The following is a 16,918-nucleotide window of genomic DNA, read 5'->3' as shown; positions in this document are numbered from 1 at the left end:
TAAATCATTGTTTAAGAAGAAAATAAATTACAAATTATGTTTATATGTTTTAAGCAATAATTAAATTTTGTCGAAAATTTTTATTTGTTTTGTTAGTTATATTTTTAATTTTCTAATTATTTTTTAGTTCAACTCTATCTTGTAATCTTCCCCCTTTGAACTCAAGTTCTAGCTCCGCCATTGTTTGTGATGTCGATCCTAAGATAAGAAATTAAGAATGCTTTAGATTTTCTTAGTAATTCCACCATATAGTTCTTATAATCTCAATTATTATTTTTAAATTATAATTTTTGGATCTTTTGACCTTAATATTTAACACCTTTTAAGGATTTAATTTTTTTCTTAATTTATTATATCTCCCTTAATAATATATATCAAACTAATAAAATAAAAACTATTTAATTTAAAATTAGTGATTAAAATTCTAAGAACTCTAGGTAAAGTTATTCTGAAACAAACTTGAAGCTATTGATCCTCTATTCTAGTTATTTTTTCTTATTTGGTGGATTAACTTCTTTGTAGGTTACAGAGTTGCAAACTTCAAACTTTGTGTGCTTCTTCAAATTCCACCACAGAGAGAGCAGTCCCCATTCTTTCATGTTATTTTTGTTCATGATTCTCACGCGCTCGTTGCTTTTTATCTTTTACTCTTTGAGCTATTGTTTTTATATCTCATGTTTAAGAATATACACTTTGGTTTAATTCTTATACTAAACTATACATATAGTTGACCGCACGCCGGTAAAGGGGTGATGGTGCCTGCAAAATGGATTGAAGATAAACAAAGAAACTTGTTGAGTGTGACGACGGAAACACTTCTAATACTTAAGTCAATAAATATGCAATGATAAGAAATGGAATGGAAGGCAAAAATATTTAGTGAAGAGGAACCTTGGGATTACCCATTACAGTGGCCAAGGACGGAGTGAGACATTTGGTTGGGAGGGGGCCAAACAAAAAATAAATTAAAATATGTAGTCAAAGTATAAATGCAAAATATATGGATTTTGTATCTCTTTATCTTCAAGTTTTCAACGCCTTATTGAGTCTCTTACGTGTTTGAAAAAAAAAAAAAATACGCTTCTTTTATACAATAGTACCTTTCTTCTCTCTTTTTTCTAGCTTTCTTTTCAACTCTACACTACATCATTTACAATACAAACCAATATTTCCTTTCATTCAATGATTCAACAGGTAATATCAGTCACAATATGGTGGAGTGGTGCTTTCCACGATGTGGTTGAACCGCCTATTAACCTAAAATTTATTCATTAAGATTCTAACTCCTACAAAGATCAATATTCTCAAGATTTTTTTAAAAATAAAAAATAAAAAATCTTCCTCTTCCCAAGTTCTTAGCATTCAAGAACAAACCTCTAAAAAAATATGCTGAGAAATTTGTTCCTCTATTTTTCAGCCTGCACCCATACTTTAATTAATTTTTATTTCTCCACAAATTATAAATTGTTTCACAAAGAATCAATCAACACAGATAAACTCTAAAAGGTTTACTCATCCACACTTTAACAGGAAAAATTAGCTAGAATGTCTAACAGGTAACTTAAATTAAGATTATATATACCAACATGGGATCTTATTAGGGCCACCGGTCCAACATATACCAAATCTACTCCCTAATTAACTTGACACGTAAGATCAAATTAACATTAATTCTCTTAATAAAACTATATATAATTTAGTAAGAGATATGATTGGGCCAAATAAAACTTTTCTTACACTACATCATACATTTATAGTACCAGGCTACCAACATCATATATAGTAAACTCTAACAATATATATAATCTTATTTTTTTACTACAACATGCCAGCTTGTTTCCATTTTTGGCCCATTTATGGATGTTATAGAAAATGAACGTCCTCACAAATTAAGAACCAATTTTTTTTTTTTCCAGCTAAACCGGGGGGGGGGGGGGCATGGCCCCTACTGGCCACCCCCCAGTTCCATCTCTGGCAATGGCTCCCTTTATTAAGGTCGCCGGGAATTCTCCCTTGCGTAATTTTGTTGACGCATGGTGTTTCTTGATTAGAGAATGACCTAACAATACAAAATTTCCTTTGGGTGCGGGGTGCATTGACGTGGAAAATGGGCCACAACCAGTAAAAGGAGTGGAGTCGGAGTTATGTTATTGAACCCCAAAGGTCAAGAGCTTTGATTCACAGTCAAGTTAAGTTTCCTCACCACCAATAATGAGGCAGAATACGAGGCAGTTATAGCTAGCTTGTCCATTGCCGGAGAAGTGGGTGCCAAGAACATAGAGATCTGAAGCGATTCCCAAGTAGTGGTGGGCCAAGTCCAGGGAGAGTTCGAAACTCAAGAAATCAGGATGGCCAGGTATCTAGAAAAGGTACGCAAACTTCAATCTTGTTTTGACAGGGTTGTTATCACGAAGGTACCGAGGGAGGTAAATACGACGGCAGACGAACTCTCGAAATTGGTCTCGGGAAGTAACGAATAAATTAAAGCCTCGAGTCAAAAGGTTATCGTTCAAGCCGAGCCCTCCATTTCACAAAAGTCTGATGTTATGGAATTGGAAGCGGTTCCAGTTGAACCCGAATGGGCCGCTGATGTCATTCAGTATCTGAAAAATAGCCTCTTACCTGAGGATAAGATCGTGGCTCGAAAGGTCAAGTTACAGGCGGCTCGGTACAGTCTCCTCGGAGGTATCCTTTAAAAAAGGGGATACTCCAAACCCTTATTAAAGTGCCTCCCAAGAGACAAAGCAGAGTATGTGATGAAAGAGATCCATGAAGGCGTCTGTGGGAACCATTCAGGAGCTCAGATGTTGGCACACAAAGCGACTCGAGCGGTTATTATTGGCCTTTGGAGGTCGATTGTTTGTCAATTCAGAATACCACACGCTTTTGTAACAGATAACGGGACACAGTTTGACTGCAAACAATTCCAAGAGTGGTGCTCCGAACTCCAAATTCGAAACTATTATTCCAGTATCTTATGTCTTAAAGCAAATGGACAGGTGGAGGCAACAAATAAGACCCTGAAGAGAATGTTGAAGAAGATGCTCCAGCAAAAGAAATGAGCCTGGGTAGAGTATGTCCCCAAAGTGCTCTGGTCATATCATACGACAACCAGAACACTAACCGGTGACACCCGTTTCTCCTTTACTTATGGGACCGAGGTGGTCATCCCGGTAGAAGTTGGATCCCCGAGCTTCAGGGTAGCCTCCTACAACCCGGGGCTCAATGATGAAGGTATCAACCTGAACTTGGATCTTTTGTAGGAAAAAAAAAAAAAAAAAAAAAAAAAAAAAAAAAAAAAGAGATGATGATCAGGTTACCTGGGCAAACTATCATGATCAAACGGCTCGGTACTTCAACAAGACAGTAAGCCCCAGGAAGTTCTGAGTCGGGGACTGGGTCCTCAGGAAAGTGAGCTTGATGATCAAAGATCCAACTGACGTGAAGTTTGCACCAAAATGGGAAGGCCCCTATCAAGTAGTGAAGCGTCACGAAAAATGGGCCTACCATTTGAAGTCCGAGATTAGGAAGATACTCTCGAGAGCATGGAATGTCGAGCATTTGAAGAAATACTATATGTAGCCGTTGTAGCTCGGCAATCTTATCATCAATAAAGGAATCTTCTTCTATATTCACTATCTACTGCGAAGTTATTATGACAAAGCTATACAACTATCCACCCGACTTCCTCCCTTAAAACTCGGTCGAGTATTAGAGGAATACCTAGGGGATTATCTGCCCGACTGCCTTCCCAAAAAACTCGGTCGAGTATTGGTGGGATACCCAGGGAACTATCCACCTGACTTCCTCCCTTAAAAACTCGGTTGAGTATTGGAGGAATACCCAGGGGACTATCTGCCCGACTCCCTTCCCAAAAAATTCGATCGAGTATTGGAGGGATACCCAGGGAACTGATGAGTGCCAAATATTGTGTATTTGGACCCCTAGATTTACACTAGTTAGACCTTTGGCTTTGTTATTTTCTGATGTTTTGGCTAGTTTTTGTGTTTTTGTGTTTTGTCGGTCAATAAGAGAGGAATGGCAAAATTTCATGTGGAAATGCTTGGAAATTTGGAAGTCCCTGAAAGTTGATCGATCGAACTCAAAAGTTGATCGATCGAATTTTGCCCGAAGTTGATCGATCGAATTTTCCCAGAACTGACTGTTGCAGAAGCGCGTCAGAACGCCCAATCAAGAGCTTCTCCACGACAAAAAGTAGTTCTCCCTCTGATTTTTGCAGCAAAACACGCTAGTTTTGTGACCTTGGTTGTCTCTAGCAAGAGAGGAACCCTAGAGGGGGTTAGAGGAGTTATTTTACATGGGTTTCTAACCCTAAGTTCATTCTATAAAGCCATAGCCATGCCTCCTTGTTGGAGAGAGTTCTCGGAGCAGTAGCTAGGTTTAATTTCGTGCATTTTGTAGTTTATTTCAGTAGCTCTTTTCTTTAGATACTTCCCTTTGTAAAGCTTTTCTTCTATTTTCATATTTGTTCTTCAAGTTTTTATGGTGTTCTTAGTCATGGGAGGCTAGGACTCTCAACTAAGGTTGAGGATGAAACGTCTCCATTGATGACACTCACACTCTTGTAGTACTACTTGCACATTTAATGCTATATCATTATGTTGTTCAAGTTCCATTCATTTAATGTTTTATCTTTTGCAATGAATGTGGTTAGTGGTAGAAATAGGACATTTAATATATTTCAACCGATGGATACATTGTTTTATCAGTTTGAAAGATGATATCCATTGTAATTTATTCTTTGAATGGATACAATGGATGATTTGATTTCAAATAGGTACTCTTTGTGATTTATCTTTGAGTTGGATTCATTTAATGGTTCTAAGGTTGATGGTTAAAAGATTTGAATGACACCCTAAGCTTAATGTTCTTTGAATGTTCAAGTAGAAACCAAGAGTGTGAGTTGTTGGAGATGGTTTGGTGAATTCCTTAGCCTTAGTCCCTTTTTACATATTTCATTTCTTCGTCTTTACTTAGCATTTTTAGTGCATGTTTAACCCTCAAACTCTTGGAATTAGGTTAGAATGAGGTTGATTAAACAAGACACTGATTTTTGACCATTTCCTTGTGGATTAGACCTCGCACTTGCACACACTATATTGCAAATGATTCGTGCGCTTGCGAGTATTCTTTTAAACTCACAACATCTCGAGTTTTGGAGGAATACCTATGGGACTATCTCCCCGACTTGCTCCCCAAAAAACTCACTCGAGTATTGGAGGAATACCCAGGGTACCTGACTATTCATCTAAGTTGTAGGTAATAGCTCAACAAAAGATATGGATAAAGATATAGATAAAGATGTGGATATAACCAAGAAAAAGGCCAAGATCCGAAGACCACTTGGAGATTATAAAAAGTTTGGAGATTGAAGGAGATATCCCCGAAGCTGAATCCAGCTATCGGGCTCAAATCTCAAAGAAAACGCCTCAGAGAAAGATATGAGGATAAAAACTCTTTAAAAAATTACTAAGTAAGTTTTAACCCCCGAGGGTAAAGTTCAAAAACCCTCGGGGGGTACATGTTTCATAGTACATATTAATTAAGTTTTAACTCTCGAGGGTAAAGTTCAAAAACCCTCGGGGGTATAAGTTTCAAGAAAAATTCTACAAAGTTTTGGGAAGAATATGAATAAAAAGAAAAAGAAAAGAAAGATTCTAAATTTCATTGATTAACTTTAAAATTTTGTTTATACAGAATAATTGTAAGAAGGAAAAGCCCAAGCCTCAGATTCGGCTTTTAGGCTGCATTATCTTCTAGAGTATCATTGTAAGGATTGGGAGTGTCTGCGCCCCAACTCGGAACATCGGACATAAAGTTGATGACGAATTGCTCCATTTCCTGGACAACTTCATCCGGGATCCCAACCAGAAGTGGCCCAACAATGGCAGGATCGAACTTATACTGAGGATTCATTGCCAAAGTTTGAAAGTTCTCGAACCCCCAGTTGAAGGCCCAACCCCAGCTCTGGTCTTGAAGGTAAGGCACATAGCTGAGTTGCTTGAAATAGCGCTTCATTTTGGCCATGCAGTTGTCATATTTGGTCCAAAGCCTGATCAGAAGGCTCTCCGCTTTGTCCTGAGCTTTTAAGGCCTTGCTTTTCTCTGCCTCGAGCCTTTCCACCTTAGCCTTAAGCTTTTCCTTCTCGGATTCAGCAGCCTTGGCATTTATACAGGCTTCGGAGCACTCGTTTTGAACAGCCTCCAACCGAGACTCCAGTCGATCTGCCCATTCAAATTCCTTGGCCAGGCCAACCACCTAGCGATTGTAACGCTCGTTGGATTCGAGAACTTCCTTCTTCAGACGGACGTTGATGGAACGTTCCTTAGATATTATTGCGTCTCGGGAGGCGAGCTCTTCATCCCGAGATCGAAGGAGGGCTTTTAGTGTCGCCACTTCCTTTTCAAGTCCCAACAGTTGAGCTTGCACCTCAGGGGCTGGAGCAAGAGGCTGTGTTTCTTGACGCCTCTAGAAGTTTTGCCAGAGGGCCGTCATTTTCACTAGAAGCTGCAAAGTCAAAGAAGAGAAGAACTTAGAAGAATTGCAATTTAGCATAAAGTTGCCTCACATAAAAGATAGTTCCAAGAAGTTTACCTGATAGTGAGAAATGAAGATGCCTTGGGCAATCCTCTCTAGAGAAGCAGTCCCAGCATTCTCCAAAAAAATCCCTTGGGAATGAGGTTCTTGATGGCCTCCATCGGATGTCCAAGAAGACCCCTAACCAAAATCTTGAAAGCCGCCCTAAATCTTGAAGTACTAGGTTCTTCGGCAGTTGGGATGGCCTCAGCATTTGGGGCAGCTTCGGCGTCAGTTACCCTCGGGCCAGATGTGCTAGACCCCGGATCAGCCTCAGTCCTATCTTGAACCTCGGTAGGTTCAGGCGCTTCGAGCCCCATCGATCCTGTGGCTCTGGGATCAGCTTCGGGTCTATCTTGCACTTCGATAGGCGGAGGCGTTTCGGGCCTCGATGTGCCAGCGCTTTCTGGAGCAGGGCCTTCTGGAACCCCAGGCTATTGAAGAGTTTCAAACCTCCCAGACCCAGGGGACATTCTACTCACCCCTTCTCCCTCAGACTCTGGGGGTGGAGGGGTATCCATTCGCTCCGTGGAAGGACTCCTAAGGGTGTGTTCTTCCTCTAATTCTTCAACAGTTGTTCGGCTTTGGGGCCAAGGAGTGGTGTCCCCTTCATCGCCATTACCCTCGAAATCATTGCCCGAAAAGGCAAACTCTTGACGAACCTCCTCAGCATCAAAGGGCCTAATGACCGCCCTGCCCCACATCTCCTCTGCTCCTGAGATAATTCCAGTCAGGCGTTCTTTGGGCCCAAATTTCTTCTTCTGGGCCATATGTTTTACCCAACCCCGAATCGGCTCGGGGCTTGCCTCAGGGGTAGGTTCTTCCTCCCTTTCTGCCCTAGCAGGCTCAGAAATTGTTGCGCCCTAGGCATCTCGATGTCCAAGATTAGCCTCCGAGCCATTATGGGACGCTTCAGAACTTGTCTCATCCCTAAGGTGGAAGGGCTACAAAGCTTCTGGAACAAAACCTCGAAAGCTCACCGAACCTTCCTCGGTATTGGTCTTGGGAGTAGGGCTCTTTGGAGGAGTCCTCCTCGCACCAAAAGCAGTCAAAGGAACAACTTGCTTCTTCTTTTGAGGAATCTCTCCAAGATTAACAACAGTGGGTTCAACAAGCATCTTTCTTGTTTTCTAGTATTGAATATCCGAGGAATCGCCTCATGGTTTCCTCAGTTACCAGTGTATTGAAGTCGATATCCTTGAACTTTTCCGCTTTTACCCTCGCCGCAGTCCAATCGCACATCCTTCTGACATCTTCTCGGTCAGTTATGCTGATGAATGGGGGTTCGCATCGATCAGGTTGCAACAACTGCCAAGTCCAAGGCATCCTACGATTCTCGGGCAAAACAGTGCCTTTGGGGCATTCCCACTCCCTGGACACTCGGAAGATTGTTGTTCCCAAAACTTGTTATTTGCCAGCCCGCTCTTGAGCTTGATGAAGACAGGGGGTGTCGAACAGCCAACTCAATCATCCCCTCGGCAGTCTGTCTCGGCCGATAGATATTGAAAAACTGAAGGATTTTCATCTCCTTCTCTAGAACCAACCTCCACAATATGTAGGAGGCAAACAGATACCTCCAAGCGTTCGGAAGGATTTGGCTTCGGGTGACCATCAGGAATAAGACGAAGTCCTTGGCGATCTCGGGAAAAGTAAGCCGAAGACCCGCCATGAACATCCTCTCAAAGAGAGTGATGTCACCACCGTTCAGAGCCCGAGTCTCGGGGTTTTAATAGAACATCCTCACCGTCAGAGAGATGTCGTAATTCAAGCATAGGACATCCTTGTGCCTTTCAAAGATGATAGTTTCTACCCTGTTCTCCAGCGGAGACAGATCCACAAAACCGTCGGATTTCTTGGTTCGACCCGTTAAGTGGAAGGAACTTGAGAGGTAGATTTCTTCTTAGCCATCTTAGAGAAGAGGAGCAAGAAATCAAAAGAAGATGGAAGGGAAAAAGGAATTTAGGAAGAAAAAGCTTGAAGAATCGGTGACAATGGTAAAAGTGAACAGGTGCGATAAATTATAATATTTATAAGGGGGTGAAAAGTGGGGAGTCAAATTCCCCACACGTATCCGAGAAACCAAAGGGAAAAGGCGCCACTATTTCAAAAATCCCCGAAATTGAGGAGGCGGTCGTTTGAAATTCAAAAAGTTAGAATTAAAGGTGCGACCTTGAGAAAGCAAGCCTCGATTTGATAAGTTGGCGTAATCATGAAACGTGCAGGATTCAGTCATAATGATGGGAAAAGGCGGCGACTGACAGACGTGGCGTGAATAAAGATGGTTTTCAAAAAATATATATGGATTAAAAGGATACAAATAATTCCCTCCAGTTCAAAATTTTGAAATGAGAGAATTATGGGGTAATTGTTGGGAGATAATCAATCCCGAAGCCACGTGGCCCCTAAGTCAAGTTGGAGTTTCAACCCATAGCCATGACCCGGTCTGACCCAGCTCAGTCACCTCGAATAGAACATCTCGAACCCAACCTGGTCTGACTCATGTGGGTCGGCTCGGTCCAAGCCTGCCAGATCACCTCGGTCAATACGCCTCGGTCAGGGTACCTCGGATGTTTGTCGATCCTCAGTATAGATAAATCAACCCAGTGCTTGAAACACTTCGGACTATGGCATGACCCGATAGATGGGAGACCTCGGACCTCAAGACTTCGCAGGATGCAGAATGCTCCGAGATCTCCTAGTCTATATGGAGCTAACATGTCTCAAATGTTCCCACCTCGGAGTTTTGGACAGTGCGAGCACTGTAAGGTTATCTCCTCATCTTCAACAAAATAAGTATTTGTTAACTGTTAAGATTCTATGTCCAAGATTTGTGGAACTTTTGTTGAAATATCCAATCCCAAGATTTGAGGAACAGATCTGTATCCCAAGATTAAAGGATACAAATCCCTATCAATGTGGAGTTCATTTGAAAAAGGAAGAGTCATTTCCAACCTATACTCAATTCAAACTCAGTGAAGATAAGGTCAAAATCTGCACAATCTATTGCTAAGACTCCTATTCCAGATATACTTCAAGGACTCCTGTAAGTCTATAAATAAGGTATTCATATCAGGTACTAAAAAAATATTCTCTAAGCTTTGAAATTTTATAGTTCTCTCTAAAAAGCAAAAAGTGTATACTAACTTAGTCATTGGAGTGGGCATAGTCGGTGCCCCCGACTAGTTTGTTATTTTGCAGATTCGGAGGAGAAGGAGGATTCGGCAGAGGAAGAGTTTGATTGACGAATCACAAGGCGACACGTCACCATACCAGAAACTGTACCAGCAATATTCTCATTATGCTAGTGCATCCACACCACTTGTGATCAGTGTACATGTATCACACATACAGGTTCTCATTTTCAATAACATCATGTTCTTTCCACATTCTTTTCCCTATATCACAAACTCAACACAATCCAATGTTCTTCAAAATATCTCTCTAACATCACTTCAATATCATATCTCACATCTATAACACAATCTCACCATTTCTCAAACATCATTTCAATATCAAAATCTCACATTCATAACATAATTTCATCATTTCTCAAACATCAATTCAATATCAAAATCTCACATCCATAACATAATTTCATCGTTTCTCAAACATCATTTCAATATCAAAATCTCACACTCATAACATAATTTCATAATTTAACACAATTTCATCATTTCTCAAACATTATTTCAATATCAAAATCTCACATTCACAACATGATTTCGTCATTTCTCAAACATCATTTCAATATCAAAATCTCACATTCATAACATCATTTCATCATTTCTCAAACATCAATTCAATATCAAAATCTCACATTCATTTTCTATTCACATATCATCTCATCGCCATAGGCACATAATCAATGCCATTGGCAACATATCAATCATAAATTTATAACATAAAATTCTTTGGGTCCTCAGTGAGTAAAATACTCACTTGGTTGCAAAATTTGTGGCTTAGTGGAAGAATCCAAAACCAAAGTCGTGCAATGTATCACTGCATTATTAAATTGCACAATTCATAAGCATTTTTTTTAATTCTAGACTCACACTTATCTCTAAAATGCCTAAGAGCTAAACCCATAGAAAACCTATAAAGTTCTCGAGTTCCATTTAGCATTCTAACAACAACAATACTAACCCATTGGGTAATCTTAAGGTTTGACACTTGAAATTACAATTAGAACAAAACCCAAAAAACTAGGGTTTTGAAAAACTTATCAAAATTCACCCAAATGCTACCCGAAGCTTGGGGAACGATTAGAAGGCTCCAAAATGTACAAATCTTAAGGAATATTGAAGATTTAACTCGATTACTCAAGGATTAGCCCAAAATCTAAAGAAACATAGAGATTTTGAAATTACCTCAACCAATCTGTTAAAACGTAGTTCTCCTCGCGTAGATCACGTTTTTTAAGTCAGATTTGAGGTATGAAGCTTAGATTTTCGTGGATCAAGGGTTTTAAAACCCTAAGAAAACTAGGAAAGGGATGAGAAAAATTGGAGAAAATGAGTCAAAAAGACTCATTCTCGCATTTATCTCAGGTGCCGTCTAGACGGTCAAGTGAGCATCCGAACACGCGCATTTTAAATCGCAAGTATCCTCAAGAGCGTCCGGACGGGTTGCAAACACGAACTTTCTACCCCGAGCGTTTGCACAAGCGTCTGGACAAACACAAATGTACTAACTTCATCATCCCCTAGAGTATCTGGACGGCCAGTGAATGGTGACCTCAGCTAGGGGTGAGCAAACACCCGCAAACCCACCCAAACCCGCACCCCCCCTGCCTCGCCTCTAAAAACGGGGTTTTTAGTGTTTTTTTTATAGGTACGGGTTGAATTTTAACCAACCCGTGCAGGGAGGGGCGGGGTGCGGGTTTAATATTTTCTTTTCCCCCGGATCCCCGCCTCGCCCCGTGTAAATTAAAAAATAAAAAATAAAAACCCTAATTTGTTAACCTAGACTAGAGCACTGCCCCCCCCCCCCCCCCCCTCTCTCATATATTTTCTTTTTCTTTTCTTCTTGATTCTTCCTAGTTAGCGTCGTAGCCCTTCTTCTTCTCTACTTCTTATGTTGTTAGTTTGGGCTGCGCACCATTTTTGTACAATTGTCCAAGTGATATTAGGTTCAAATGCTCTTATTCGTTTCCTTCATTAAGCAAAAAAGCACAAAGCACACCACTTTAACTCTCCTCCTTCACCAAGCAGATTTGCAAAGCAGCCGAATACAAATTTCCCAACCCAATTCCTGAATTCGTTGATGCTGTAAGTCTCTCTTCGTTTTACGTGTATAAACATTGTGTTCAATAACTATTTTCTCTATTATTTAAGCTTGGTTTGTTACTTTTAACATGTTTTTAGCTTCTTCGGCTAACGTATCAATCTAAGAGTTTTTGTTATACCCGCGGGGATCCCCGCCCCGTTCATCCCCACCCGCCCCGCATAGGTGTAGGGGGTTTTTCACAAGAGGGAACCCGCACCCCTACTGGGCAGGGTCAAAAAATTCCCATTCCCACCCCCCTACCCTATGCTCAGCCCTAACCTTAGCGTTTGCAAGGGGTCCCAACGACTTGCAAATGGTGCATAGAATGTCCATTTAGGGATTCTTTTACACCCGGACTTGACCCAACGTGTTTTCTAAGCGTTTTCTCGATATTTTACTAATTTTAATAATTTAATTATTCTAATTTTACATTTTAAATATTTAATTAATATCTCGGATATTACACTTTAATTCATTTCTATTTCTCCACAAATTATAGACCGTTTCACAAAGAACCAATCTGTGACGACCCTTTTTTTTTTTTTTTTTTTTAAAAAAAAACATACATAAATGGATCATCACAGTGGCACGACTACTTGTCACTCAGCCAATCTACGGTACGAATATGTACCTAGTATTCAGGATTACATCTAAGCAGCAAAACATTCAATTATACATAATCAGAATAGCGGAAAAACACTTCTATAACATAATTGCTAATTATAAAGAGCCATACATAAGTCTATATGTTTAAGGCTTAAACTTAACATTAATTACATACCAAAAGACTGGCTCTACAAAATACAAGTGTCACGTAGGACACGAGCCAACAGCAAAAGACTACCAAAATGGGACGCCCAAGTCCACATAGCTACGACACCAGCGATATGCCTCAGTCACAGTACCCCAAATACCGTGCTATGGGGTCATCCTCTAGATCCGCTGATCCTGCAGCCAAAACATCAGTATCTGTACGGTTGTGTGGTTAACCACATCCGTACAGGTGAAAGTATAAGTTCACCACCTCAGTAATAAATTATTGAGGTCTCAGTGGTATAAGACTCACTAAGTTTTCGCGTAAAACGGCATTTTACTTAATCTCTTGTTTACAATAACAGATATTGTTTTGGTTATGAAAACTTGTCTCTTAAAATCACATCATAGCAGATGGAGTAAACGCAAACACAACATAACAATATTGTTCTTATTCCAACATGCTCACATACAAATTCATACTATATCTCAATCATCAATTCTTAATTATATCTCAATTAACAATTCATACTATATCGACATATCATAAACAACATTATGCATGCTCAATTACCAACCCAGTCCAATACAAAACAATGTAGTTCCAAAGAGGATACCGGCCATAAGGTCTTTAATCCTATACCATAGAAGATACAAGCTCATTAGTCTTTAAAGCTATGCTATAGGGGATACAAGCCCATTAGTCTTTAACCTAGTCATAGGGGATACAAGCCCATTGGTCTTCAATCCTATGCCATAGGGGATGCTAGCCCATTGGTCTTTAATCATATGCCATAGGGGATGCTAGCTCATTGGTCTTCAATCCTATGCCATAGGGGATGCAAGCCCATTGGTCTTTAATCATATGCCATAGAGGGTGCTAGCCCATTGGTCTTTAATCCTATGCCACAGGGGATGCTAGCCCATTGGTCTTCAATCCTATGCCATAGGGGATGCAAGCTCATTGGTCTTTAATCATATGCCATAGGGGATGCTAGCCCATTGGTCTTTATTCCTATGCCATAAGGGATGCAAGCCCATTGGTCTGTACACACTATGCCAAAGAGGATAACGACCCTAAGGTCTTTTCCAGCCCAATGCTTTATACCTTTGCTTTTCAAGAACTATGCCTTTTAACACATGCTTTCTTTATAAATCCATAAACAATTTAACACATCACTTCATCAATCAATATTTCCGTAATTTAAATCCCAACAACAGCTCACAATCAAATCCTTCAAATGAGTTCAAATCACATTTTTCAGTCACACATCATTTCTCATAAACATCATTAGTATATTTCAACATAATTGAAATTACTAAATACATCCAAAACATATTATCAACAATAGTCGGTTCAGATTTATAAAACATCATATACATTTTGCAATTCATTAATATATGAAAATAATAGTTTTTCAGTGAGTAGAATACTCACTTTGGCTGTGTGGATAACAAGCTCAACTATAGATTTCTAGACAACGTCTTGCGATGAACCACTGTATTTCACAATGCAATAACGCATTAAAACTAAATTGAAACACTCTTAATTCTAAACGCCACATAGGTTCTTGGTTTGTCTCAAGAACCCATCACTATAACAACCTAAGTAATTTCTAGGGCTTACTTATATTACCTATTAATTAATTAGACCAATACGTAGAACACTCATAGGTTTTTAATAAAAACAAACCTCTCTTTTATACAACTCATTAACATTAAGACCTAACTTCCAATATACCTATTTTCCATAGAACCCATAAATAATCTAGAATTAATTAAAACTCTAAATGTAATTAATCCACTAATTAAAAGTCTAGGGTTTAAATACCTAACAACCCAAATTAAAACCCTAAATTCGGATTTACAAAAGCCATAATAATCCATACTATTTTCTAGCTCCAAAAATTAATGGGTACATATTAAAATCACAAGAGAAATTTCAAACCTCAACTTTTTAACTTCTAGGGACAAGATGTTCAAACAAACAACCCTAAGACCAACAATAATCACTCAAAACCCAAACCCATACCCATTCTTGACCTTGAATTTGAAACTAAGAAAATTTCTAACAATCTATATGTTTTTCTAGCTCCAATCTCAATGGGTATCACGAAAATCATGAGAAAGATTAGAGATTTACCTCAAAAATCACCTATGGCCGGATTCCCCCCTTCTTTCTTCTCTTCTTCTTTTTCCTTCTCTTTTTCTTCTTCCTTTTCTCGGCACCTTCACAGTATTTCTCTCCCTCTCTTTCTTACTCTCTGTGCGTTAGTGTGTGCATGAGTGTGAGGGAGAGTAGAAGGGAGAAAGACATAAAGAAAAGGAAAAGAAAGAATGGAAAAGGAGAAATAATGAAGTGCCGTGCAATGGAAAGAAAAAGGGAAAAAGGGAGAGTTGACCGGTTGACTTGCCTAATGTTTATATATATATATATATATATATATATATATATATATATATATTCTTTTCTTTTCTTTTCTTTTCTATTTCATTTCTCATATATATATATATATATATATATATTATTTGGACCTAAAAATATTACTCATATTTTCTTTTCGTGACTACAATTTACAAGTCCATAGGATAAAAATAAAACACTTTGTTTTATTCTACCACACTAGATAGACTTATTTTTGTTTAATTTTAATAAACTCATTAAATATTTTCTTGAACATTACACAATCAACACAGATAAGGTCTAGAAGATTTATTCTTCCATACTTTAACAACAAAAATTGGTCAAAATTTCTAACGGGTAGGGCCAAAAATTTCAATTGGTAGGGGCCAAATAGACTGAAAATCAAACTATCCTTGTTATTTATTTATTTATTTATTTTATTTTTTATTTTTTCCAAATGAACTAGAGTGGACCATGGCCCCTGCCGACTACCCCCCAGCTCCGTCCCTGGCCCCAAGCATTTTTAATTTTTTTTGTCATTTTTAGTTAATTTCCCTTGGTATTTTTTTTTCTATCTCCTTTGTATTGTAATTATATTTTGGTGTATTTGCAAATTGTTGTAATTAAGGTTCGAACCTATAACATGCTCTGATATTATATTAAAACATCAATCATCATAAAAGCTTAAGTTAATAAGAAATGATGAATTTAAATATTTAAGGGAAAAATCAAATTTAGTCCCTAAGTTTATATGTAATTTTAATTAAGTTTATAGGTTTTCAATTTTGTCAATTAGGTCCTTAGGTTTTTCTTTAATTTCAAATAGATCTCTCCATCAATCTACTTATCTAGTGTTCAATTAATTAAAGATATGTCATGTCAAATCAATCAATTAATGTTATGTACCTCTCAATTGATAGTCATGTGCCAAATGTACGTGTCATGTGAATACTTATTTTAAATTACCAATATACCCTAATTAATAATTAATTTATTTATTTTTTTTAAAAAAGGTGGTCAACCACTACTAATTGGTGGAGGTAGCCGCCCTCACCACATGACTTGTCAAATGAGAGCCATATGAAATTAATTAATTGGGCTGACGTAGCATATCATTAATTAATTGAGCAATAGGTTGATGGAGGAACTTATTTTAAACTATAAGGAAACTTTAAGGACCTAATTATCAAAATTGAAAACTTAAGGACTAAATTGAATTCCGCATTAAAACCTTAGAACTAAATTTGATTTTTCTCAATCTATTAAATTTACATGTGTCCATAATGCATATTGCATATGATGTTGAAATACATTTATAAAAATGCAAATGGAAAGAGTAGGTGAGTGAGGAAGTTGGAGAGGTGATTATCACAATCTTAAAAATTCATTTATCAATTACTATAATTAGTTAGTTAGTTAGTAAATATGGTCATTTTTAGGTTTTTTGTTTTTTTGTTTTTTGTTTTTTTTTTTAAACTATTTAAGGGTTCCCTTTATTAGTAGTAGAGTTTCGAAGATGAAATAATTTAAAACTAGGGGAAACTTTAATTTACTTCACGAAGTTGTCAGCAATTTGCAATTTACTCACTAATGTTTCAATTTCGTCAATTGCAACCCATAAAATTGAAAAGATTTTTAATGTACCCCATTCCGTCCAAAATTGCTGTGTCAAATGATGGAAGTCGAACACGTGTGCGGCACATGCGATTTTTGGTCCAAACTTACCCGAAAATGCCCTTATTTAAAATACAGCGTTTCGTGTAAAATGAAAAGAATAATATTTTTTGCACAACTCTTATACAATTCTAATAATTTTTTTTTAAGATCAACCATTGAATATTTAGAGCCTACATGTAGAAAAATAAATCTAATAATTAATATTAAAAAAAAAAAAGTTGT

At 38.2% G+C, this 16,918-nt stretch overlaps 1 long non-coding RNA gene across 1 annotated transcript; it reads right to left on the bottom strand.

Annotated features, from left to right (window-relative positions):
• Positions 1-12,548: 12,548 nt before the first annotated feature.
• On the bottom strand, positions 12,549-14,992 carry LOC133867424 (uncharacterized). Its single transcript, XR_009900053.1, has 2 exons — positions 14,759-14,992; positions 12,549-12,831 (listed from the first exon to the last, which is right to left on the bottom strand). It is a non-coding gene; the product is annotated as an uncharacterized LOC133867424 (long non-coding RNA).
• Positions 14,993-16,918: the final 1,926 nt, after the last annotated feature.

This window comes from Alnus glutinosa, chromosome 4, assembly GCF_958979055.1.
Source record: "Alnus glutinosa chromosome 4, dhAlnGlut1.1, whole genome shotgun sequence".
NCBI lineage: Eukaryota > Viridiplantae > Streptophyta > Magnoliopsida > Fagales > Betulaceae > Alnus > Alnus glutinosa.
Note: the sequence above shows the minus strand (reverse complement) of the source record. Positions and strands in the feature narration are given on the sequence as shown.